This window comes from Erinaceus europaeus, chromosome 3, assembly GCF_950295315.1.
Source record: "Erinaceus europaeus chromosome 3, mEriEur2.1, whole genome shotgun sequence".
NCBI classification, from domain to species: Eukaryota; Metazoa; Chordata; class Mammalia; order Eulipotyphla; family Erinaceidae; genus Erinaceus; species Erinaceus europaeus.
In genome coordinates, this window is record NC_080164.1 from 97,473,463 (window position 1) to 97,500,291 (window position 26,829).

General features: G+C 42.8%; 1 long non-coding RNA gene and 2 pseudogenes across 2 annotated transcripts in view; 1 reads left to right on the forward strand and 2 right to left on the reverse strand.

Annotated features, from left to right (window-relative positions):
* The window catches only part of LOC132537515 (uncharacterized), a 53,524-nt gene extending 41,957 nt beyond the window's left edge, over positions 1-11,567 (forward strand). For both annotated transcript variants that reach the window (XR_009548982.1, XR_009548981.1), the window contains 2 exons: positions 1,596-1,669; positions 10,972-11,567. This is a non-coding gene — a long non-coding RNA (uncharacterized LOC132537515). The remainder of the gene's footprint in view (positions 1-1,595; positions 1,670-10,971) is intronic.
* Positions 5,266-5,494, reverse strand: LOC107523140 (small nuclear ribonucleoprotein G-like; annotated as a pseudogene).
* Positions 11,568-12,919: 1,352 nt separating the features above from the next.
* On the reverse strand, positions 12,920-13,651 carry LOC103123604 (NADH dehydrogenase [ubiquinone] 1 alpha subcomplex subunit 5-like; annotated as a pseudogene).
* Between the last annotated feature and the right edge of the window lie 13,178 nt (positions 13,652-26,829).

The following is a 26,829-nucleotide window of genomic DNA, read 5'->3' on the forward strand; positions in this document are numbered from 1 at the left end:
CACTGATAATTTAAGCATGTGATATATCAGTCACAACTGTTCTTTCTGTTTACCTGTTAATATTCTAAGCTTTCTGCAGTGAGCATGTATGATTATGATTATTATTACCTCCAGGTTATCACTGGGGCTCAGTGCCTGCACTATGAATCCACTGCTCCTGGAGGCCATTTTCTCCATTTTGTTGCTGTTGTTGTATTGTTGTTATTGTTGTTGTTGTTGGATAGGACAGAGAGAAATACAGAGAGGAGGAGAAGACAGAGAGGGGGAGATAAAGACACCTGTGGACCTGTTTCACTGCTTGTGAAGTGACCCCCCCTGCAGGTGGGGAGCTGGGGTCTTGAACCAGGATCCTTAGGCTGGTCCTTGAGCTTTGCATCCTGTTTGTTTAACCGCTGTGCTACCGCCCAACCCCCATGCATGGCTATTCTTGTCCTCTATTTCAGACAAGATTGAGTGTGTCAGGGTGGCATGGCCGTAGGCATCTTGTCCTCTAATTCAAATGCCCACTTAGTAGTAAGCATCCAGATGTCAAATTTTGATCAAAGACTCACAGAAGGGAGACATGAACATCAAGTTTCCCTGAGCCCCAGCACCAGGTATTCAAGTTAATGGCCGCTGCTTAGAGCTACCTCTTGTGACTTTCTTTTGTTTTATCCTCCTAGGTGAGGGATGAGTTCTAGTACCCATCACTTTTACTTTTCCTCTTTTTTTTTTTTTTTTTTCCTCCAGGGTTATTGCTGGGCTCGGTGCCTGCACCATGAATCCACCGCTCCTGGAGGCCATTTTTTTCCTCTTTTGTTGCCCTTGTTGTTGTAGCCTCATTGTGGTTATTATTGTTGCCATTGTTGATGTTGTTCGTTGTTGGATAGGATAGAGAGAAATGGAGAGAGGAGGGGAAGACAGAGAGAGAGGGGAGAGAAAGACAGACACCTGCAGACCTGCTTCACAGCCCGTGAAGCGACTCCCCTGCAGGTGGGGAGCCGGGGGCTCGAACCACTTTTCCTCTTTTTAATATGAAAAATGTACTTAATCTTCTTCTTCTTCTTCTTCTTCTTCTTCTTCTTCTTCTTCTTCTTCTTCTTCTTCTTCTTCTTCTTCTTCTTCTTCTTCTTTTTTGCCTCCAGGATTACTGCTGGGCCTCAGTGCCTGCACTACAAACCCACTGCTCCCGGAGGCTATTTTTTCCCTTTTGCCCTTGTTGTTTATCGTTGTTGTTGTTGTTGTTATTGTTGTTGTTGCTCTCATTGTTGAATAGGACAGAGAGAAATGGAGAGAGGAGGGGAAGACAGAGAGGGAGAGAGAAAGATAGACACCTGCACACCCTACTTCACCACTTGTGAAGTGACCCCCTGCAGGTGGGGAGCTGGGGGCTGGAGGGATCCTTGCGCTTTGTACCATGTGCGCTTCACCCACTGCATTGCTACCCACCCCCCCCCTTAATGTTCTTTTTAAATTTTTTGTTGTCTTTTTTTTTTTTTTACTATTACAAAAGTTTATTTAACAAAACTCAGTAAGAAAAATGTAGGACTTCCGGAGGCAGGGCTACGGAGCAGCAGTAGCTGTGTTTCTCTCCTCTCTTCCCCCGGATCAACTAGGAATGCCAAAGGAGACCATCCAGGACCACAACAAGACAGGGCTAGAACAACTTCAAGAACCCACTAAATCACCGGTGAGTGCAAACACGTGTGGCTCATGGACAGAGAGGAGACTAGGGAGAGATTAAGTGGCTGGTAACAGTCTGGCAGTTTACCGTTAAGACACCACCTCCAGTTTGCTTCACCAACAAAAAGACGGCTGAAGGGAGGAGAAGACTCACCAAATGCAACTATGAGTCTCCATTGTTACTGCCCTCAGAATATGGAGCAGCAGAGGGGAGGCCCTGTGCTGATACCAGGGGACAGAAAACTAACAAGGAAACTCAGGATAAGATCTATACCTCGGTGGCCTAGTGGTGGGGCTGTGAGAGTCTCTTTGCATAACCACTGGATTATCTCTCCCCCACCCTGCTTTATCTCTTGGTCAGGAGTCAGTGATTAAGCGAAGAAGCCTACTTATAGTTTAAAGGCCCTCAGGCTTCCATTGCCTACAGGGAAGAAAAAGAATAAAAGAGGCTTTTAAGCCACTGAGCTCCAACTCAGGGATTAAAATAATATTGAAACAACTGTCAATTTCCACATCTGTGAACCCTTTAATTACCTTACTTAGACACAAGTCAATCGAGGCAGTAATTTGAAAAGTACTGAGAGAAGGACCTCATAACATACTATATAAAATAGTTAAACCAACAAGAAGAAATATTGGAGAAATGAACCAGGACAAGAGTCCAGCTAAAAGCCCCCCAAAGGTTGAAGCACAAAATAATGAAGTCAACATCCAAAAACTAGTTAAAGAAATAATCCAGGAGTGAGTAAAGAGTTTGAAAGAATTGTCATCAGAAATGCAGAAACAACAAATGAGACTCGGGAAGAAAACACTAATTATCTCGAGGTTATTAGAGAGCTGAAAGCTGAAATAGCTGAGCTAAGAACACAACTAGCTGAACAAGCTAAAAGAGTATCAGAACAGTGTCACAAAATAGATGAACTCCAGAAAACAGTAGAGGGGAGAGAGAATAGAATAAAAGAGGCTAAAAACAGAATTAGCAAGATCGAGGATGAATTAGAGACAACTAACAAAGAAGTAAGAGGTCTCAAAAAGAGATTAAGAGATACTGAAGACAGAAACCTGTGGGATGATCTCAAAAGAAATAATATACATATTATTGGCTTACCAGAGGAAGAAAGAGAGGGAGGGGAATAAAGCATTCTTCAAGACATAATAGCTGAGAACTTCTCTAGTCTAGACAAGATAAAAGACATAAAGGCTCAAGAAGCCCAGAGGGTCCCAAACAGAATTAACCCAGACTTAAAGACACCAAGACACATCATATTTAGAATGGAAAGGTAATATGGTAAGGTGTCAGGCTACAAAATTAACATTCAGAAGTCAGTGGCATTCCTCTATGCAGACACTTAAGTTAGAAGAAGCTGAATTCCAGAAATTAATTCCTTTTACTATAGTAACAAAAACAATAAAATATCTGGGAATAAACCTAACCAAAGAAGTGAAAGACCTGTATACTGAAAATTATGAGTCATTACTCAAGGAAATTGAAAAAGACACAAAGAAGTGGAAAAATATTCCATGTTCATGGGTTGGAAGAATTCACATTATCAAAATGAATATACTACCCAGAGCCATCTACAAATTTAATGCTATCCCCATCAAGATCCCAGCCACATTTTTTTGAGAATAGATTAAATGCTACAAATGTTTACTGGAACCAGAAAATACCTAGAATTGCCAAAAACAATCTTGAGAAGAAGGAACAGAACTGGAGGCATCACACTCCCATATCTCAAATTGTATTATTGGGCCACTGTCATCAAAACTGCTTGGTACTAGAACATGAATAGACACACTGACCAGTGGAATAGAATTAAGAGCCCAGAAGTAAGTCCCCACATCTATGGACATCTAATCTTTGACAAAAATGCCCAGACTATTCAATAAGGAAAGCAGAGTCTCTTCAACAAATGGTGATGGAAAAAATGGGTTGAAACATGCAGAAGAATGAAACTGAACCACTATATTTCACCAAAGACAGAAGTAAATTCCAAGTGGATCAAGGATTTGAATGTTAGACCAGAAACTATCAGATACTTAGAGGAAAATATTGAAAGAACTCTTTTCCTCATAAATTTTAAAGCCATCTTCAATGAAACAAATCCAATTACAAAGAAATCTAAGGCAAACATAAACCTATGGGACTACATCTAATTAAAAAGCTTCTGCACAGCAAAAGAAACCACTACCCAAACAAAGAGACTCCTCACAGAATGGGAGATGATCTTTACATGCCATACAGCAGATAAGGGGCTAATAACCAAAATATATAAAGAGCTTGCCAAACTCAAGAACAAGAAAACAAATGACCCCATCCAAAAATGGGGAGAGGACATGGACAGAATATTTACCACAGAAGAGATCCAAAAGACTGATAAACACATGAAAAATGCTCCAAGTCTTTGATTGTCAGAAAAATGCAAATAAAGACAACAATGAGATACCACTTTACTCCTGTGAGAATGTCACACATCAGAAAAGGTAACAGCAGCATGCTGGAGAGGTCGTGTTTTCAAAGGAACTCTCCTCCACTGCTGATGGGAATGTCAATTGGTCCAGCCTCTGTGGAGAACTCACAGAAAGCTAGAAATGGACCTACTCTGTGATCCTACCATTCCTCTCCTGGGGATATAGCCTAAGGAACCCAACACACCCATCCAAAAAGATCTTTGTACACATATGTTCTTAGCAGCACAATTTGTAATAGGCAAAACCTGGAAGCAACCCAGGTGTCCAACAACAGATGAGTGACTGAGCAAGTTGTGGTATATATACACAATGGAATATTACTCAGCTATTAAATGGTGACTTCACCGTTTTCAGCTGATCTTGGATGGACCTTGAAAAATTCATGTTAAGTGAAATAAGTGAGAAACAGAAGGATGAATATGGGATGATCTCACTCTCAGGCAGAAGTTGAAAAGCAAGATCAGAAGAGAAAACACAAGTAGAATCTGAATTGGAATTGGCGTATTGCACCAAAGTAAAAGCCTCTGGGGTGGGTTGGTGTGTGTGTGTGGGAGAACACAGGTCCAAAAAGGATGACAGAGGGCCTAGTGGGGGTTGTATTGTTATATGGAAAACTGGGAAATGTTATGCATGTACAACCTATTGTATTTACTGTCAAATATAAAACATTAATTCCCCAATAAAGAAATAAAAAAAGAAAAAGAAAATGTACATAACCTAATTTTTATATCAAATTTGGAAAGATGCAGTGGAAGAGTGGACATATTGAATAGTCTTCTTTTTTTTTCTATAACCCTTGGAGACAAAAAGGAATACAGTCAACAGAAAGTGTTCAAAGGGATGCAAAGCCACTGAATATGTAAACTGCTGTACATAATCAAATTTCTCTTTCCTACAGAAACCCTAATGATGAAAAATATAGATCTATCCGGATCAGAAACACTGCTTTTTCTACTAGACTTTTGCCTGTTAGAGGAGCTGTTGAATGTTTATTTGAAATGGGCTTTGAAGAGGTAAGTTGTACAAGGTTTATGTGTATAGAAATCACTGTAGTGTTGGTGGAAAATTATCTCAACACAGTAATATTCTGGGAATGTGGTGAATAGTCTTCTTGTTGAACAGTCATTGTGTTCATACTCCTTCCAAGGCTTCTACCATGATGATGCTATTTCCATGTATCACCACCATTCCAATATTGTTCTATTGCCCACTAGTTGCCATCCCCACACATTCATCTATCACAAAATTCATAAACTGGTAAAATTCTTACATAACCTTGGACATGGCTACTGCCATTTAATTTTAATGACAACTTATTGTCCATAAATGTTTTCAATTAGGGAGGATGTGCCTTGCTCATGGTGTCTACTCTGTGAGCTCAAAGACACTTTCCAGACAAAATTCATGGCTTCTTCCACACTCCCGCAGCAGATCCGGCATCTGTGCCTGACGTCACCTATCCTACTAGCCAATTCTTTTATTATCTTTCTTTATTGGATAGAGATAGTCAGAAATTGAGAGGGAAAGGGGGGGTAGAGAGGGAGAGAGTCAGAGAGACACCTGCAGCACTGCTTCATCACTTGCAAAGCTTCCCCAACTGCAGGTGGGGACCAGGGACTTGAACCTGGGCCCTGTGCATTGTAACATGTGCAGTCAACCAGATGCACTACCACCCACCCCTTAATTTTTAAATTAAATTAAATTTAAAAAAAAAATATATATATATATTTTTTATTATAGGATAGAGACAGAGGGAAATTGAGAAGGGAGGGGAGATAGAGAAGGAAAGAGTCAGAGAGACACCTATAGTCCGACTTGACCACTTGTGAAGCTTTAACCCTGCAGGGGGGAACTGGGGCTTGAGCCTGGGTCCTTGAGTACTTAATGTGTGATTAACAAGGTGCGCTAGCACCTGGCCCCTGGAAAATGTATTTTGAGTATAAGATTCAGAAGTGTGGGTGGAAATTAGACAAACATAGACGTAAGAGAGATAAAGTTCTCATTGGATCTCAGTGGAAAAAGAGAGAAAAGGTAGAGAGGCTGGGGGGGGGGGTGTTCAGTAGCATAATGACTATGAAAAAAAAGTACCTGAGTCTCTAGACTTCCTGGGTGTACTCCCAAGCACCACCATAAGTCAGAGTTCAGCAGTGTTCCAGTAAACAACAACAACAACGAACAGACACCTCCCCCCCAAAAGCAGTTGAGTCAAAGGATGCAGTCAGAGTCCAGTATCAAGGAGTGAGCTAAGGCCAAGGGATAGACAGGGGCCTGTGGAGCCTTTATTCCTGGGGTGAATCCCATGGGAGCAAGTAATGCCTAACCACTCAGGCTGAGACACAGAGTCTCCAGAGAGATAGCTCACTAGGTTGGTAGGTTGAGTGCCTTGCTATGTGTGGGGCCCAGGTTTGAGACTTGGCACATGGATGGTGCTGTGTTCTAGTACTGTTGCTATGATGTCTTTCCCTCTCTCTGCCTCCTGTCTATCAAGATGAACAATTGGCCCTGAGCAGTGAAATCACACATGCACAAGGCCCTGGCCACACAGAAACAAAGAGATGACTCAGCCCTGGTGTCACGGGTGTCAGAGCTTGAGAACACAGTTGCAGATTGGAGCCTGACGGGAGCTTAGAGGGACTGTCCCTTAGGAATCAAACATGGGAGCCTTTCCTGGAAATGTCTTTAGTCGTCTTCATCAAGCAAGCATGTCACTTGCTAATCCCACAAACCCTACATTCCAGCTAAGTACTAAAGCTATCGCTGGGACCAAACCAGACAAAGTCTCTCCCTCAAGGAGCTTGCATTCTGTAGGGAGATAGATGACAAACAAGGTACATGAGACTATTTAGTAGATTCTACAGTGCTGGATGCTGGGTGGTATAGGAAGACAGCAACGGAGGACAACTTGTCCATGAATGACAGTGAGTACACACCCAGGAAGGGTGGGGTGGCCTGTATCTGAGGAATATTTGTTCTGCTCTTGAAGAAGCATAACCTTCATGGGAAGGAGTGAAGAGTGCCTGACTCCCCCCCCCCCCCAAAAGGATAATGGATTAGGGGGGTCAGGCAGTGGTGAACCTAGTTAAGCAAACATAGTACTATGTGTAAGGACACAGGTTTGAGCCCCTGGTTCTCACTTGTACGGGGGATGCTTCATAAGTGGTGAAACAGGTCTGTAGGTGTCTCTCTGTCTACCTCTCTTATCTCCCCTTCCCTCTTAATTTCTCTATATCCTATCAAATAAAATGATGAAAAAAAATAAAAGGAAAAAAATGACTGACAGGAGCTGTGGATTCGTAGTGTTGGCACTAAGCCTCAGCCACTGGAGGCAAAATACATAAATAAAAATAAAATAATAAAAGTATAATGGGTTAGTTTTATTTATTTTTTCATTTTATTTTAAGATATAGACAGAGAAGATGGTGTCACACAGAGAGAGAAAGTGAGACATGCAGAGAGAGAGAGAGAGAGAGAGAGAGAGAGAGACCATAGCACTTAAGCTTCCTTCAGCGTGCTGGGAGCCAGACTTGAACCTGGGTCATGTATGTACACTAAGTGAGTTATTTTGCTAACTGGAGTTTTTTTTTTTTTAATATTGCAAAGGGAAGTACAAAATGGGTCTCTCATGTGCTATAAATGAAAACAGAGGACTATAACACTACTTAATAAACATACATATTTTCAAAATCATTATCATACTTCATTTTCTGGCTAAAGAGTTATCTATATAAGCTATACATCACAACATAAAGCAGGACCTTAACAACCAACCAGTATCAGTATTTTCCAGACTCCTCGCAAGACAAGAATCCATGGTTAAAAACATAAAATGCAGCCCAGTAGCTTTAAAGATGTAATTAGCGGGGGGCGGGGATGACAGCATAATGGTTATGCAACAAATGGTGCTGGGAAAACTGGGTTGTAACATGCAGAAGAATGAAATTGAACCACTTTATCTCACTAGAAACAAAAATCAACTCCAAATGGATCAAAGACCTAGATGTCAGACCATAAACAATCAAATACTTAGAGGAAAACATTGGTAAAACACTTTCCCACATACACCTCAAGGACATCTTTGATGAATCAAACCCAATTGCAAGGAAGACTAAAGCAGAAACAAACCAATGGGACTACATCAAATTTAAAAGCTTCTGCACATCCAAAGAAACTATCACACAAACAAAGAGACCCCTCACAGAATGGGAGAAGATCTTCACATGCCATACATCAGACAAGAAACTAATCTCCAAAATATATAAAGAGCTCAGCAAACTTAGCACCAAAAAAGCAAATGACCCCATCCAAAACTGAGCAGAGGATATGAACAAAACATTCACTGCAGAGGAGATCCAAAAGGCTAACAAACATATGAAAAACTGCTTTAGGTCACTGATTGTCAGAGAAATGCAAATTAAGACAACACTAAGATACCACCTCACTCCTATAAGAATGGCATACATCAAAGAGGACAGCAGCAACAAATGCTGGAGAGGTTGTGGGGACAGAGGAACCCTTTTACATTGCTGGTGGGAATGTAAATTGGTACAGCCTCTGTGGAGAGCAGTCTGGAAAACTCTCAGAAGGCTAGACATGGACCTTCCATATGATCCAGTAATTCCTCTCCTGGGCTTATACCCCAAGGACTCCATAACACCCAACCAAAAAGAGGTGTGTACTCCTATGTTCATAGCAGCACAATTCATCATAGCTAAAACCTGGAAGCAACCCAGGTGCCCAACAACAGATGAGTGGCTGAGAAAGCTGTGGTATATATACACAATGGAATACTATGCAGCTATCAAGAACAATGAACCCACCTTCTCTGACCCATCTTGGACAGAGCTAGAAGGAATTATGTTAAATGAGCTAGGTCAGAAAGATAAGATGAGTATGGGATGATCCCACTCATCAACAGAAGTTGAGTAAGAAGATCTGAAAGGGAAACTAAAAGCAGGACCTGACCAAATTGTAAGTAGGGCACCAAAGTGAAAACCCTGTGGTGAGGGGTAGACATGCAGCTTCCTGGGCCAGTGGGGGGGGGGGTGCGAGTGGGTGGGAGGGATAGGTCACAGTCTTTTGGTGGTGGGAATGGGGTTTATGTACACTCCTAGTAAAATGTAGTCATATAAATCACCAGTTAATTAATATGAGAGGGGGAAAATTAATTGTATGTCTTGAAGTTTTTCAAAACACAAACTGAATCTTTTTAATATATAGGCTGTGTAATTGATATGCAGACTCTCTCAAAAGCCTAGACCAAGTAGATCAGAAGCAACCAATAGCACAGCTATATCCAAGATACTGGGTATTGTACAGTAAACCCTAACAAAAGGACTTTTCAAAGTTAACCCAACTACCAAATAATGTGATGATAACATTAACTATCGATTGTCTTTTTGAACCCTAAGACAGCAGGAACCTCACATCTCCACTAGAGAGCCTCTACTTCCCCCAGTCCTGGAACCCTTGGATAGGGCCCACTTTCCCGTATGCCTCTCCCAATCCATATCAAATAATATTGCATCTGCCAATCACAACCTAACCAACGCAACGATTGCCACCTCAACATGCTTCACTTCAGACTGTGTCCAGAGACTTCACGTGTGGAATGACAACCCTTCAGCTTCATTACTCGGGTGGACCTTTCCTTTCATAGTATACTCTAATTCCATCTCAGGTGGTTCACTTTCTAACACAGTCCCAAAACCTAGATATACACCAGTTTCTGTGAGAGAGAGAGCATATGTTCACACGTATCCGTAAACTAGTGCAAAATATATACCTGAAAGCAGAAGTACACTAGAGTTTGCAGTGAGTACCCCCCTAACACTTCCTCTCCACTATTCCAAGCTTTGGGTCCATGATTGCTCAACAATTTGTTTGGCTTCGTATGTTAACTCTCTTTTTAGTCATCAGGTTCCAGATGTCATCAGGATGCCAGCCAGGCTTCCCTGGACTGAAGACCCCACCAATGTGTCCTGGAGCTCCGCTTCCCCAGAGACCCACCCTACTAGGGAAAGAGAGAGGCAGACTGGGAGTATGGACTGACCAGTCAACGCCCATGTTCAGCGGGGAAGCAATTACAGAAGCCAGACCTTCTACCTTCTGCAACCCACAATGACCCTGAGTCCATGCTCCCAGAGGGATAGAGAATGGGAAAGCTATCAGGGGAGGGGATGGGATATGGAGATTGGGTGGTGGGAATTGTGTGGAGTTGTACCCCTCCTACCCTATTATTTTGTTAATTAATCCTTTCTTAAATAAAAAAGAAAAAAAACATAAAATGCAACCTAGTAGCTTTAAAGATGTAATTAGTGGGGTGTGGGGGGGAGACAGACAGTATAATGGTTATGCAAATAGACTCTCATGCCTGAGGCTCCTAAGTCCCAAATTCAATCCTCTGCACCACCAAAAGTCAGAGCTGAGCAGTGCTTTGGTGTTTCTCTCTGTGTGTGTGTCTCTCTCTGTATCTCTCTCTCTCTCTCAAAAAAAAAAGATGTAATTGGCTGTATTTAAACCTTAACAAATGGGATGATACACCCCTTATAACAAATAGAAAGGAGCTCTAACGTACAAAAATGAAGGCTCTATTTATGTGTTTATTTATTTTTGTAGACATACAAGATAAGGAAAAAGGGAATTGTTTTAGGAAAGTTCACCTTTCATTGGGTTTATCAGGAGGGTTATAGTGATGATGTTGACCAGGAAATTCCAGACCAACTGGTTAAGATTACATTCCTGGGAGAAGCTGAAATTGCAACTAGGTTAGATACTAAATTTCCTTATGGTAACTTGGACCTTAGCACAAGTGACTCCATTTTGTTGTCTCTTTTACAGCAATTGGGACAATTAATTTAAAGATACAAAGGGCACCTGGTTAAGTTCACACACTACAGTGTGCAAAGACCTGGGTTCAAGCCCCAAGTCTCCACCTGTGTGGTGATGCAGTATACCAGCGACCATGGATGGAAGTCCCAGCACAGTGCTGACGTCAGCCTTGGCGACAGAATATGCAGTGATCTGTGCTGGTGCATGGTGGTGCTGTGGGTGGATCCAGTCTGTGCTGGTGTACAAAGCGTTGTAGGTGGGCTGAATAGACTTAAAAGTACAGCCAGCCAGAAGTCATGCTCTCTTTGGCTGCTGCTACTTCTCCTGGTCAGAGGCATCTCGACAGAGGTGTGCCAGGTATCTGCCATGGCTACTTTTCCTGGGAACTGAACACGTGCGACTCTGTTAGTCAGTAAACTTTTAGACCCCTCTACAGCCATGAGCAACCTTTACCAGAGCTGATAATTGTTTATCTTATGGGACTAAACTTTTGATAACTGTACTCAGACTTTATGGACCTAGCATACTCTTAACCCCTGATGATAATTGCTTATTTTGCCTTTTATCTGTTTCACACTAATAAACCTTGTACTGTTTAAACCAGATCCCAGCTCCCCACTGTGAATCCTTCCACACACTGCAGCAGCCCCCACCAAAACCCTTTTTAAGTTAAATAACAACATGCCCACAGGGAAGAAGCTTCACAAATGATGAAGCAGAGTATCTGTCTCTTTTTTTCTCTATTTCCCCTTTTACTCTCAATATCTGACTGTCTCTCTCAAAAAAAAAAAATAAACAAAGATAATGAAATATTTAAAGATTCAGACTCCAGGGATGCTTAACAGGTAAGGTTCATGACTTATCATTTATGAAGACTTAGGTTCAATTCTAGGTACCCAGGGAGTTCCATGGATGGTGGAATAGTGCTTCAATGCCTTTCTTTCTCTCATTCTTTAAAAAAAAAAAAAGAAGATGAATGAAAATTGGACTTTCGAGGTGGCTCAGTGGTATGGCATAGATCAATGTATATCAGTGGCATGCCTTTGGGACTGCATTTAAAAGGGGAGGGGGAAGGGAGAGCTGTGGCAGAGATAGTACAGTGGTATGCAAAAACACCAAACAAAACTTTTTTCCATATTTGAGGCTTCAAAGTTTTGTGTTCGGTCTCAATTACCATCATAAGCCAGAACTGAGCAGTGATCTGGAAAAAAAAATGAGTATTTTGTGGCCTGGGAGATGGTGGAGGGGTAAAAGTGTTGGACCCGAAAGTATGATGTCCTGAGTTTGCTATCTGGCAGCACATATGTTCTGGTTCTGTCTGTTTATCAGTCTGTCTATCTATCTATCTATTTCTTGTATTGATTCTATAACACACACACACACACCACATACCCTTCTGACACATCCAGAGAAGGGGAGTGAAAATTTTGTTTAATCCCCTCCTTCAGGGAAGAGGCTTCATGAGTGGTGAAGCAGAACTGCAGATGTCTCTCTCCCTCCCCGTCTATCTGTCCCTTCTCTCTCAATTTATCTCTGTATCTATCTTAAATAAATAAAATATATATGAAAAATAATTTTAAAGTCTTTTTTAAAAAGTTTAAAAAATATTTATTTATTTTCTCTTTTGTTGCTTTTGCTTTTTTATTATTGTTGTTGTTATTGATGTTGTCGTTGTTAGGACAGAGAGAAGCAGAGAGAGGAGGGGAAGACAAAAAAGGGGAGAGAAAGATAGACACCTGCAGACCTGCTTCACCATCTGTGAAGGGACCCCCCCTCTGCAGCTGGAGGCTCAAACTGGGATCCTTATTATGGTCTTTGAGCTTTGTGCCATGTACACTTAACCCGCTGTTGCTACTGCCTGACTCCCAATTTTTTTTTTTTAATTTTAAAGACTTGTTTTGTTTACTTCATATGAGAGAATATTTCACATGAGACAGAGAAAGAGACGAGCCACAGTACCAATCTGGTACAAGCAGTGCTGGGGTCACACTGGGAACTGCAGACATGCAAAGCTCATGCTCTCCCAACTGAGCAACTTCCTCAGGCACTGAAATAATTTTGATAAATATCTTACAAATAAAAAATGGATTAACATTTAAAATTTCCATAATCCCCAAGTCTCCTAGATATCTTTCAAATCTGTTTTCTTGATTATAAAATACCAGTAATTTGGAAATCGTTTAGTAAAACTGAGTATTTAATTATACCAGTTTCTCCTCAGCATACAAGTCATTTTATGATGATCATATTGGCCACTTCCATTGGTTGGTAGGAGGTTCATCTACTAAGGCTCCCATGGTTTCCACTGGACCATTTTTCTTGCCAGACTTAGTTTTCAGCCTGAACAATCACCTCTCCTATTTGGCTACTCTGAAGTTGTTCTTGTAATTTTTTCACATTTGGTTCCACTTCAGCTATGCTAGGCTTCTCATTTGTAATATGTTCTGTGTATTTCCTATATGCTGCGTTTTTAGGGATTTGCTCAAGAACATCCAGAATCTTTGCATACAATATCTTTAGTCTCTGATGTGGAGTGTCACACACAGCCAATCCCACCCAGCCAGTGGTCTTTTTCAGCAGACCCGCCATGACAGCGCTGGCAAGCCAACACGTGCAGCCCTCTGCGACTCCCAGTTTTTTAAAGTCTTGCCTGATTCTGTAACAGGCAAACCTTGAAGACATGGCTGGATCAGCTGTGTTTCACAAACAAGAAATTTGAGGGGGTTGAGTGGTGGCACACCTAGTAGAGTGCACATGTTACAATGCATAGGGACCTGGGTTCTCGCAGAAGGAAAGCTTTGAGTGGTGAAGCAGTGCTGCAGGTGTCTCTCTCCCTCTCTATCTCCCCCTTCCCTCTTGATTTCTGACTGTCTCTGTCCAATAAGTAAGTAAAGATAATAAAAAATTAAAAAGATTTGATATTTATGATACAGGTTATAGGTACAGTAGTACACACATACATTTCAGAAATATATATATTTAAAAAGACAGTGAGGGAGAAAGAAGGAAAGAAAGAAATGTGAGGTCTGTGAGGGAGAATATCTTGCTCAAATTGTAACTGATCGGTCAGGCAGACCCAGAAATAACCCTCAGATTTCTCAACTCCCTCACACAGCACTAAGGTCATGCATGTTATTTAATCTCGATATACATACAGTAGGAGATAGCATAAGAATAAACACTTGGGAGTCAGGCCGTAGCACAGTGGGTTAAGTGTAGGTGGTGCAAAGTGCAAGGACTGGCTCACGGCTTGTGAAGTGACCCTCATGCAAGTGAGGAGTGGGGAGGGGGGACTGGAACCAGGATCCTTGAGCTGGTCCTTGTGTATGGACCCAGGATCATTGTGGGGTGCAGAAGAAGGTGGAAGGTCTGGCTTCTGTAACTGCTGAACATGGGTGTTGGCAGGTCAGTCCATACTCCCAGCCTGTCTCTCTCTTTTCCTAATGGGGCAGGTGGCTGGGGAGGTGGGGCTCCAAGACACATGGTGGGGTCCTCTGCCCAAGGAAATCGAGTTGGCATCATGGTATCATCTGGAATCTGGTGGCTGAAAATGAGTTAAGATATAAAGCAGAACAAATTGTTGAGTAATCATGAACCTAAAAGCATGAATACTGCAGGTGGAGATTGGCATCTCTGTTTTGGAAAAAGTTCATAGGTCTGTTTTAGGTATATTCCTAGGGGCCTGTGACTTTACTAATTTTTGCCTGAGCCTGACATCTAATATGCAGGTGGACCCAGGTTATTGTCTGGGGAGACGGTGTCATAGTTGGAAAAAAGACAGAAAGCTGAATCAGGGAAGAGAGTAGCTCCCAAATATGGGGAAAGTATATAAATATTGTTAACTGTAAACCCCACTGGTTTGATCTGGGGTCTATATTCAGCACAGGAACCTATGTAACCTCTACATCCCTGTAGGTCTGAGCTCGCATTCTGTGGTCATGGTTAGGAACATTCTAGGTTGCACTAATTTCAGACCCATCTTCTTCGGGTAGTAGGTGAAGTATGTTGTCCAACCTTCCTTCGGAGAGTAGAACATTTAAGGCTTTCTTAATGCATTTGTAGAGCTTCTGCATGAGGCGGTGGGAAGCCAGGGGTTCAGGTTCACCAGCAGCTCCTGATATGAGCGTTCCTTACTGCTTGCCTCTGCCTTTCGCCTGTTGATCTTGGTCATCAGCTCCAACAACAACAAAAAATTTTTATTCTATTTTTTTATTTATTTAAAAAAGGAGACATTAACAAAACCATAAGATAAGAGGGGTACAACTCCACACAATTCCCACGACCAGATCTCCGTATCTCATCACCTGCCCTGATAGCTTTCCTATTCTTTACCCCTCTGGGAGTATGGACCCAAGGTCATTGTGGGGTGCAGAAGGTGGAAGGTCTGACTTCTGTAATTGCTTCTCTGCTGAACATGGGCGTTGACTGGTCAATCCATACTCCCAGCCTGTCTCTCTCTTTCCCTAGTAGGGTGGGGCTCTGGGGAAGTGGAGCTCCAGGACACATTGGTGGGGTTGTCTGTCCAGGGAAGTCTGGTTGGCATCATGCTGGCTTCTGGAACCTGGTGGCTGAAAAGAGAGTTAACATACAGAGCCAAAGAAATCGTTGAGCAATCATGAACCTAAAGGCTGGAATAGTGCAGATGAAGTGTTGGGGGTTACTCACTGCAGACTATTGTGTACTTTTGCTTTCAGGTATATATTTTGCAGTAGTTTATGGATAAGTGTGAACATATGCTTTATCTCACAGGACCTGGTCTATATCTAGGTTTTGGGACTTTGTTAGGAAGTAAACCACCTGGGATGGAATTAGAGAATACTATGAAAGGAAAGGTCTCACCCGAGTAATGAAGCTGAAGGGTTGTCATTCCACACGTGAAGTCTCTGGACACAGTCTGAAGTGAAGCATGCTGAGGTGGTACTCGTTGTGTATTATTCTATTTTTTTTTTAACTGGATAGGATAGACAGAAATTGAGAGGGCAGAGTGAAATAGAGAGGGAGAGAGAAAGAGACACCTGCAGACCCACTCCACCGCTTGTAATGTGTCCCACCTGCAGTTGGGGAGTGGGGCCTCAAACCTCAGCCCTTGTGCATGATGACATGTGTGCTTAACCAGGTGTGCCACTGCCTGGCCCCAACAAACTTTATAACCCTCCAAAGTTTCAGTTTCCAATTATAACAGCTGAAAGGGAGAGGTTATGATGGAGAAAATGGCAAATGGAAAACCCTACCCACCCCACAGCCTGAGTTGTTTCTTGCAGGCAACTGATCTCATGCAGCAATGTGGAGGCTCAGCCCTCTCCTAGTCCAAAGAGAACTGTAGTTTGAGGGGCCTCCTTTAGGGTGGTAAGGCAGATGTCTTGAAGACATATTTTTCTCTGTTGTCTCCCAATGGTCTTGTGGGGATGGGATATAAACTCTATTATTATTATTTTTTTACCATAGCACTGCTAAACTATAGTTTATGGTGGTGTGGGGGATTGAACCTGGGACTTGGGAGCCTCAGGTATGAGTCTCTTTGCATAGCCATTATGCTATTTTCCCCACCCCAGCTATAAACTCTAAAAAGAGTACTGTGACCTGTGATAAATCAAAGGACCCTCTAGGCCTTAGTGGTTCCAGTTCCTGGTAGCTGTGGCAGTCCTCACGGCCTGCTCTATTAATTTGGGATGGAGTGGTTTGTGTGTGTGTGTGTGTGTGTGTGTGTGTGTGTGTGTGTGTGTGTGTGAGAGAGAGAGAGAGAGAGAGAGAGCTGTGCAATTGAAGAGCCCCTACCTCACGTGGGACCACATCTGTGCTTCTCAGGATGGGGTGGGAATATTTCCCTTCCTCAGCCTGTTATGAGGGCCTGTGAGGAGACACACAATTGCCTTTATTCTTCTGTGTGGAGACAACAGCCCTTTCAGTTGCTGTGGAATGTACAGAGAGTTCTGTTCTGAAGGGCTTTAGGTCTTGGCTTGGAATCCTGAAATGGAGATAAGTGGCAGGAGCTTGGCAGTTTCTTCTTGAAGCTCCAGACTGCCTATCTGTTGGGGCAAGTTGCTATGTCTGCTTGTGTATGGGAAGTCCCACATGACCTGCCCCTCTGTCACTGCAGGCACCTGCAGCAACCTGGCCCCCAGCAACTCACCTTAAGAGTGACCCTGAGATACCGTAGGCCTGCTGAAGGTGGGCATTGTGCCTGGGGAATATTGCTATGTTATTCAACCCTCCTAACTCTTTTTTCTAGATAGGGGTGGGGGTAGGGGAAGGAGACATGGTAGGGGTGGAGAGAGGTAGAGGGAGAGAGAGAGTGAGATGCCATAGCAGAGAGAGAGAGGGGAGTGGGCCTCAAACCCCAGCCCTTGCATATAATAACATGTGCACTTAACCATGTGTGCCACTGCCCAGCCCCAACAAACTTTATAAACCTCTAAAGTGAGAGAAAGAGAGAGTGAGAAAGCCCATAGCACTGAAGCTTCCTCCAGTGTGGCAGTGTAGGGAGGGAGGGCGTCTGCGTCATGCACATGGCAGAGTCGTTCACTATCTTTTTTCTTTTTTTTTCAAACCAGAAAATTGTTCAGCTTTGGCTTATGATGGTATGGGAGATTGAACCTGGGACTTTGGAGCCTCAGGCACGAAAGTCTCTGCATAAACATTATGCTATTTATCTCCACCCGGAAAGTAGTTCACTATCAAAGTGAGATATTTTTGCCCCCCACCTCTATACTCCCCCACCTCAACCCTCTCATAGTCTTAAGACTGCCCAACTCTTGAGACTGCTCTAGTGTGACTTTCACTTTTTAAAAAAGATTTTATTTATTTATTAATGAGAAACATGAGGAGAGAGAGAGAGAACCAGACACCACTCTATTACTCAGGATCTCTTGCTTGAGGGTCCTAATCTTTATGCACCGTGCCACCTTCCAGACTACACAACTTTCACTTTGTAGCTGAGGGAACTGTTGAATTGTTTTTCAGAAGAGGTGGTAGATGAAGATGAGATAGAGAAAACAGCTGAAGGAAGGATATTACAATCTTGTCCACTGCTCTCATAGCTCAAGAGAGGAAAACAGGGTTTCCCCACATGGGCTTCTGGCCCTTTTATCTAAAATTTAAACAAAACAAAACTCTATACCAGGCACTTACATGGGGGAAAAAGAAGGGACCTGCCACCATTGAACCAACTGGTGACAAAAGTGGCCTTTCCCCATTACTATTTATACCCCTGGGTGTTTCCATCTCTGCAGGGCCAGAAGACTCAACCACAGAAATACCCTCTGCCAAAATGCTGAGGGCTGTACTGTTTGAGGGAGGATTAAAAAAAATTTTTTTTTCTTTTTTAAAGAATTTATTTATTCACGAGAAAGATAGGAACGAGAAAGAACCAGATATCACTCTGGTACAGGTGCTGCCAAGCACTGAACTTGGGACCTCATGGTTGAGAATTCCACATAGTTCCTACCACCAGAGTTCTTTGTCTCATCCCTTTAGTTGGAAACTCCCGTATTCTTTATCCCTCTGGTAGTATGGACCAAAAAAAAAATTTTTTTTTTGTAAGAGTTCTGACTTTAATTGCTTCTCTGCTGGGCATAGGTGTTGGCAGTTGTATCCTACCTCCAGACTGTTTCTCTTTCCCTAGTGGTGTAGGGATCTGGAGAGGTGAGGTTCTAGGACATGTTGGTGAAGTCGTCTATCTTGGGAGGTCAGGATGGCATCATGGTAGTGTCTGCAGCTTGGTGGCAGATATAAAACAAGTTGTTCAATAAACAGGAACCCAAAGGTAAGAATAGAGCAAATGAAACTAAGGATCTTTGTGTGGAAAGAAACTAGGAAGACTATTCTAGGTATGTTACAAGGGGCCCATGACTTTAGTAATTTTTGCCTGAGTCCAACAGCAAGTGAACTAAAGGTATTGTCTGAGAAGATGGTGTCAGAGTTGAGAATAAGCCTAGAAAGCTGAATTAGGGCAGAGAGTATGAGGAAAGTATATAAATACCATTAACTATTTACCCTACCGATCTGACCTAGGGCCCATATATATTCACAGGATCCCTCTGCGTCTATGTTCGTAGTCCATAGTCACAGCTGGGAACATTCTGGCTGCACCCATTTCAGGACCAGTCTTCCTCAAGTGGCAGAGTAGGTTGACCCAGCCTCCCTTCAGAGAGTGGGGCAATCTCTACTTCTTTCTCTTTTTTCCCCCGGGGTTGCTATTGCTAACATTTTTTTCTAAGAAGAGTCGGGCAATTCAGAGGGTGCTAAAGCCAACCAGAGCTGAACTTTGCTCTAGTTTCAAACTGTAAATGAGCAAGTGCCAATGGGAAATGACCACAAACAGGTGTGAGGAATCAGCCCCAGGGGAGCTCCAAGTTGGCTCCCAGGAATGAGGAGGAGTAGGGTCAGGGTCTGAGAGAGGAGGCTCTGACTAAGAAGGCTTAGAAATAGATTTATGTGTTGGAAAGCTGTGTTACCTGAGGTCCAAGTCTCTGGAGTGGATTGCACAACCTTGCAATTCTCCAGCCAGAGAGGAAGGAAGGAGAGAGGGCAGAGGATTTGAGGAGGTGTGGGGATCAGAGCAGCTTTATATGTCCTGTTATTTAAACAACACTCTTATCAAGAAGTAATCCTAAATTTTGCTATTTTTGATTACCTCAGCTCCCGGGCATGTGACTTTTGGGTTTCAGGTGGGGGCATTAAATTACCTCCTAAGAAATAAGAGCCCCAAGTAAGCAGATAGGGTTGGGGAGGGTTGTTTCACAGTGTCCCATGGAGATGTTTTTTGCTCCTCATTCTCTCAGTCCATATCTTATTCATTCATTTATTTATTTATTTTTACTGCCTCCAGGGTTTATTGCTGGGGCTCAGTGTTGGCACTATGAATCCACTGCTCCTTTTGGCCCTTCCTTCCTTTCTTGCATTGGTATATATATATATATATTCCTTTTGTTGCCCTTGTTTTTTTTTTATTGTTGTTACAGTTATTATTGTTGTTATTGAGGTTGTCGTTGTTAAGACAGAGAGAAATGGAAAGAGGAGGGGAAGACAGAGAGGAGGAGTGAAAGACAGACACCTGCAGACTTGCTTCATCGCCTGTAAATCGACTCCCCTGAAGGTGGGGAGCTGGGGGCTCAAACCCAGATCCTTACGACGGTCTTGTGCTTTGTGCCACGTGAGCTTAACCCGCTGTGCTACCGCCTGACTCCCTCTTTCTTTGTCTTTTTTACTTGATAGTAATTGAGAGGGAGAAAGAGATAAAGAGGAAGAGAGAAAGAGTGACACTTGCAGACCTGCTTCACTGCTTGTGAAGCGGATCCCACTGTAGATGGGATCGGGGGCTCAAACCCGCATCCTTGTGCACGGTGATATGTGTGCTTAACTGGGTGCACCACTGCCGGGCTGCCCCTGGGTCCATATCTTTTATGGCACAAAGTTTACATCAATACTGAGAAGAAAGCTGATATCTAGTAAGAGAGCAGACACTGATATGCACCTGCTGTCATGTGCTCTATCTATTGAGTATGGAGGCACTGCGGCAGAAATGGGCCATTAGGAAAATGAGCTGGGTTGCAGTTGGCTATGCAAGGAATATCTAGCTCCATTGTGGCTGTGTGGGCGATTGACACTATTATTATTCTTTTTCAACTTATGTTTTTATTTTTTTTAGATTTTATATATTAATTAGTAAGTAAGTAGGAGAGAGAAAGAACCAGACATCACTCTGGTACATATGCTGCTGGGGATTGAACTCAGGACCTTATGCTTGAGACTCCAGTGTTTTATCTACTTGTCACCTCCCAGACTTTAATTAATTAATGTTTATTTATTTATTTATTTATGAGAGAGAAGGAGACAGAATCAGACCTTCACTACATGTGCTGTCAGGATCAAACTCAGAGCCACATATTTGAGAATCTAATGCCTTAGCCACTTCACCAGCCCCCTGGGCCACTTCAATTAATGCTTTTTTGTTTGTTTTTTTTTGCCTCCAGGGTTATCATTGAGGCTTGATGCTGGCACTACAAATCCTCTGCTCCTGGTGACCATTTTTTCCCATTTTAGTGGACAGAATGGAGAGAAGTTGAGAGAGGAGGAGGGTGCTAGAGAGGGAGAAAGACACCTGCAGATCTGCTTCACCACCTTTGAAGAATCCCTCTTGCAGGTGGGGGTCAGGGTGCATGAAACCAGTCCTTGTATGGGTCATTGCACTTTGTACTATATGCATTTCACTGGGTGTGCCACTGGAAGCCCCTCCAATTAATGTTTTCATGGTGGAAGAGATTGCACAAAGGGAAGGCCCAGGTTTAACCTCAAGGACCGGCAATATGCCAGGGGTGAGTGGTGCTCTGGTCTTTCTCATGAACAAAAATAGTACTTTCATGAGAGAGAGAGAGAGATCAGAATACCACATGGTCATATCTGATGTAGGGGATAGAAGCTGGAGCCTTACCTCTTTGTGCCATCTACACTATCTGCTGAACTACTCTCTGGCTTCTGGTCATTGTTTTTTTTTTTTCCAGTGCAGTGTCAAGGGAGTGAACTGAGGCCTCACACATGTACAATACTACCAAGCAGCCTCCATGGTCCTTTTTTTTTTTTCCAGAGAGAGAGAGAGAAAGAGAGAGAGAGAGAGAGAGAGAGAGAGGTCAGTGTTACACCACATGTGCACTCTACCCACTGAGCTATCTCCTAGTCCCTAGACACTCTTTATGTTTTGCCACCAGGGTTATTACTGGACTTGTTGTATGCACAACTCCACCACTGCTCCTGATGGTAATTTCCCCTCCTTTTTGATAAAGGGTGGGAGATAGAGAGCTAAATAGGGAGGGAGACAGCAAACGGAGAGAAACCCACAAGCATATCTGCACTGCTTGTGAAGCTGATGTCTGCAGACATTCCCATGTCAAGTTCTGGGGCTCAAACACAGATCCTCAAGCGTGGTTGCATATGCCCTCTGCCAGGTGAGCCATCTGCTGGCCCTGTAGACATTCATTTTCACATCTCTTATTAGGTCACTATTATATGCCTAGCACTCTGTCAGAAACACTAGAAAACCTCAAGTAGTTGATGTAATTAGATGTGTGATTGCTGCCTACCTAGTGCACAAGGCAGAGCCAGGGCAGAACTACAGCTAGACATGTGGGAGCATGGGGAGGAGAGGTAGAGACATGGGTGAGTTCTGCTTTCACTCGTCTAGGTTAAAAGCCACACTAAGTTGTGTGGCTGGGCAAGTTATTTATTTATTTATTTATTTATTTATTTATTTATTTATCTATTGCCTGTTTTCTGGCTTAGGAAATGGACATAATTTCCTAGGGCTGTTGTGAGGATTAAATATACAGTGTTTAGCTTGGTGCCTGGAGCAGAGTAAGTGCCCAGCAAACATTGACCTTCATTTCTTATTATTAATATCCCTAACACTGACCCTTCCCTTCAGGTGTTTACAATATAAAGTGGAGAGCAAATGAGGCATATGCTCTCAAATACTACACAGCTGGGACTACAATTTGCTGACAATGTGAACTCCATGTCAGAGGAGGACGCAGTCTTCAAATTGGAGTCATTAAAGAAGACTTGAGGGGCTGCCTAGGTGGTGGTAGTGTTGGGTTTGTAAGCAGGAGGTCCCAAATTTGATATCTGACACCACATATGTCAGGGTGGTGTTCTGGTTCTCTCTCTCTCTCTCTGGTAGGTAGGTAGATTGGTCGATCAATCTTTGGGGAAACAGAGAACTGACCCTGAAGAATTAGGTAAGCAGTAAGTGAGGACTTTATTATTATTATTTTAAATATTTTATTTATTATTGAGGGGAAGAGGAATAGAGAGACAGAGACACCTGCAGCCCTTCTTCATCACTTGTGAAACGTTACCCCTGCAAGTGGGGACCAGAGGCTTGATCCTGGGTCTTTGTGCACTGTAATGTCAGTGTTTAACCAGGTGTGCCACCACCTGGCCCCTATTATTATTATTTTAAACTCTATTTTATTTGCTAGGATAGGACAGAGAGAAGTTTAGAGGGAAGAGGGAGATAAGGAGGGAGAGAGACAGAGAGTCACCTGTACCCCTGCTTCACTATTCGTGAAGCTTTCCCCCTGTAGGTGGGGACTGGGGGCTTGAACCTGGGTCCTTGCGCACTGTAATGTGTGTGCTTAACCAGGTGTGCCACCACCCCACTTTTTTTTTTAAACCAGAGGGAGAAAACAGAGCATTTCTCAGCTCTGGCATATAGTGGTTTTGGAAAATTGAACCTGGGACCTCTGGGGCTTCAGACAAGCCACAGATGTCCAAATAAGACAATACTTCAAATGGGAGTCATCAAAGTCTGGTGTGTTACTTCTGTACTAGCTCCCTGACCTGATAGTTTAGACTGGAAACATTGGTATCTCCAAAGATGGAGGCAGGAAAAAATAAGGCAAAGTTTGTGGGTTTCCAGTCTGCTTTGGTTTGGTTTTAGCTGAACTCTCATAATTAAGTGCCAGGTGCAAATCTGGAACTTAGTTCATTAACATCAAGTCACCAGGAGGGCTTTAAGAAGAGAGGGGATGCAAGGATCCCGGTTCGAGCCCCAGGCTCTCCACCTGCAGGGGAGTCGCTTCACAGGTGGTGAAGCAGGTCTGCAGGTGTCTCTCTTTCTCTTCCCCTCTCTGTCTTCCCCTCCTCTCTCCATTTCTCTCTGTCCTATCCAATAACAATGACATCAGTAACAACAATAATAACTACAACAATAAAACAACAAGGGCAACAAAAGGGAATAAATAAATAAATATTAAAAAAATAAAAATAAAGAAGGGGGACCTGCTTGCTACACAAAGAATTTTTTTTCTGTTTCTCCCACATTCAGAAGATTCCAGTTCAGTTTGGAAATAGCCTGAGAATGTGGGGGATATTACTAGGGGACTGTGACTGGATACTGAATAGAGCTAAAATCAACTAAGGGGCCAAGTGGTAGTACACGTTGCCATGAACAAGGACCAGGGTTCAAGTCCTGGACTGTACTTGCAGGGGGGGAGCTTCATGAGTGGTGAAGCAGTGTTGTAGTTGTGTTTTCTACCTCCCACTTCCTTCTCAGTTTCTGTCTCTCTATATATATTTAAGAGAAAAAGAAGAAGAAGAAAAAGAAGAAAAGCAAGGAAGAAAAAATAAAAAGCCACTGGGAGCTATGGATTCATCATGAAGGCACTGAGCCCCAGTGATAACCCTGATGGCAATAAAACAATAAATAAAATAAAATAAAATTGGGGGTGGGGGAGTGGCACACCCAGTTAAGCACACATAGTACTATGCACAAGGACCCAGGTTTGAGCCCCCACTCCCTACCTGCAATGGGGTCTGCTTCATGAGCAGTGAAGCAGGCTTGCAGGCATCTCTCTCTCTCTCTTTAAATTTTTTTTATTATCTTAATTTTATTTATTGGATAGAGACAGCCAGAAATTGAGAGGAGGAGAGGAGATAGACAGGGAGAGAGACAGAGAGACACCTGCAGCACTGCTTCACCACTCGCAAAGCTTTCCCCCTGCAGGTGGGGACCGGGGGCTTGAACCCGGGTCCTTGTGCACTGTAATATGTGTGTTCAGCCAGGTGCGCCACCACCTGGCCCCCAAAGGCATCTCTCTTTTTCCTTCTCTACCCCCTCCTCAATTTCTGTCTGTCCTACAGAATAGACATAGAGGAAAAAAGAAAAAAATGACTGCCTGGAGCTGTGGATTTATAGTGTATGCACCAAGCCCTAATGATAAGCCTGGAGGAAATAAAATAAGATAAATAAGATAACATAAGATAAAATAAGGTGATAACCGGGAGGAGACCTCACCTGGGTTGAGCATACATGTTACAATGAGCAAGAACCTGGGTTTGACCCTCCCCCCACCCCTACTCCCGACCTATAGGGGGAAAGCTTTGCAAGTAGTGAAGCAGTGCTATAAGTGTCTTTCTTCCCTTCTATTTTCCCCTTTCCTCTCCATTTGACTGTCATTATCCATTAAATAAATAAAGATAATAATAAAAAATAAAAAAGATACAATAACCCAGAACTGTGGTGTCTGACTAATTACTGAGCACTTGAAGTGGAGATATGTTATAAGGGTAAAATACACAGGGGACGGGGATACAAAAAAATACACAGATGCCAAGACCTTAGCATATAAACATAATAATATAAAATATAACAATAATAGGGGAATAGGAATACCAAAGGAGATCAACTGGGACTGCAACAAGATAGGACTAGAACGACTTCAGGAATCCACCAAATCACTGGTAAGTGCAAACACATGTGGCTTGTGGATAGAGAGGAGCCTAAGAGATTGAGTGGATGGTAATAGTCTGGCAGTTTACCAGTTGAGGCACCACCTCCAGTCTGCTTTACCAACAAAAAGACTACTGAAGGGAGGAGAAAAGACTTGCCTTAGACTCACCAAATGCAACTGTGAGTCTCCATTGCTACTGTTCTCAGAGGCTGGAGCAGCAGGGGGGAGGCCCTGTGCTGAAATCTGGGAACAGAGAACTAACCAGGAAACTCAGGAGAAGATCTACACCTCAGTGGCCTAGCAGTGGGGTTGTATAGTGTGAGCTTTTCCACATTGTTCTCCTGATGAGAACATGGTGAATAATTGCCTCAGAACCTACAGACTATAAACGGGACTTATTTAGAAACTCACAGGGCCCGGCAGTGCTGCCCAGCTTGGCAGAGAAGCTGAATTGAGCCTGGGGCTTTAGAACCTTGGGGCGTGAGAGTCTCTTTGCATAACCACTGTGCTATCTCTCCCCCACCCTGCTTTATCTCTTGGTCAAGAGTGAGTGATTAAGCTAAGAAGGCTACTTATTGTTTAAAAGCCCTCAGGCTCCCATAGTGTACAGGGAAGAAAAAGAACAAAAGAGGATTTTAAGCCACTGTGCTCCAACTCAGGGATTGAAATAACATTGAAAAAACTATTAATTCCCACAACTGTGAACTCTTTAGGTACCTTAATTAGACACAAGTCAATCCAGGCATGAATGATCAGTAATTTGAAAAGTACTGAGCAAGGGACCTCATAACATACTATATAGATTGGTTAAACCAACAAGAAGAAATATTGGAGAAATGAACCAGGACAAGAGTCCAGCTAAAATCCCTCCAAAGGTTGAAGTACAAAAGAATGAATCAACATCCAAAAACTAGTTAATAGTCGCAGGAGTGCGTAAAGAGTTTGAAAGAATTGTCATCAGAAGTGCAGAAACAACAAATGAGACTCTGGAAGAAAACACTAATTATCTCAATGTTATTAGAGAGCTGAAAGCTGAAATAGCTGGGCTAAAAACACAACTACTTGAACAAGCTAAAACAGTATCAGAAAAGGGTAACAAAATAGAGGAACATCAGAAAACAGTAGAGGGGAGAGAGAATAGAACAAATAAAGCTAAAGACAGAATTAGCAAGATTGAGGATGAATTAGAGACAACTAATAAAGAAGTAAGAGGTCTCAAAAAGAAATTAAGAGATACTGAAAACAACAACAGAGACCTATGGGATGACTTCAAAAGAAATAATATACTCATTTGGCTTACCAGAGGAAGAGAAGGAGGGGCAGAAAGCATTCTTCAAGACATAATAGCTGAGAACTTCTCTAGTCTAGACAACATCAAAGACATAGAGGTTCAAGAAGCCCAGAGGGTTCCAAACAGAATTAACCCAGACTTAAAGACACCAAGACACATCATATTTAGAATGGAAAGGAATAAGGATAGGGAAAGGATCCTGAAGGCTGCAAGAGAAAAACAAGAGTCACCTACAGAGGAAAACCCATAAGATTAGCAATAGACTTCTCCACACAAACACTACAGGCTGGAAGAGAATGGCAAGATATCTATGGAGTGCTCAATGAGAAAGGCTTTCAACCAAGACTACTG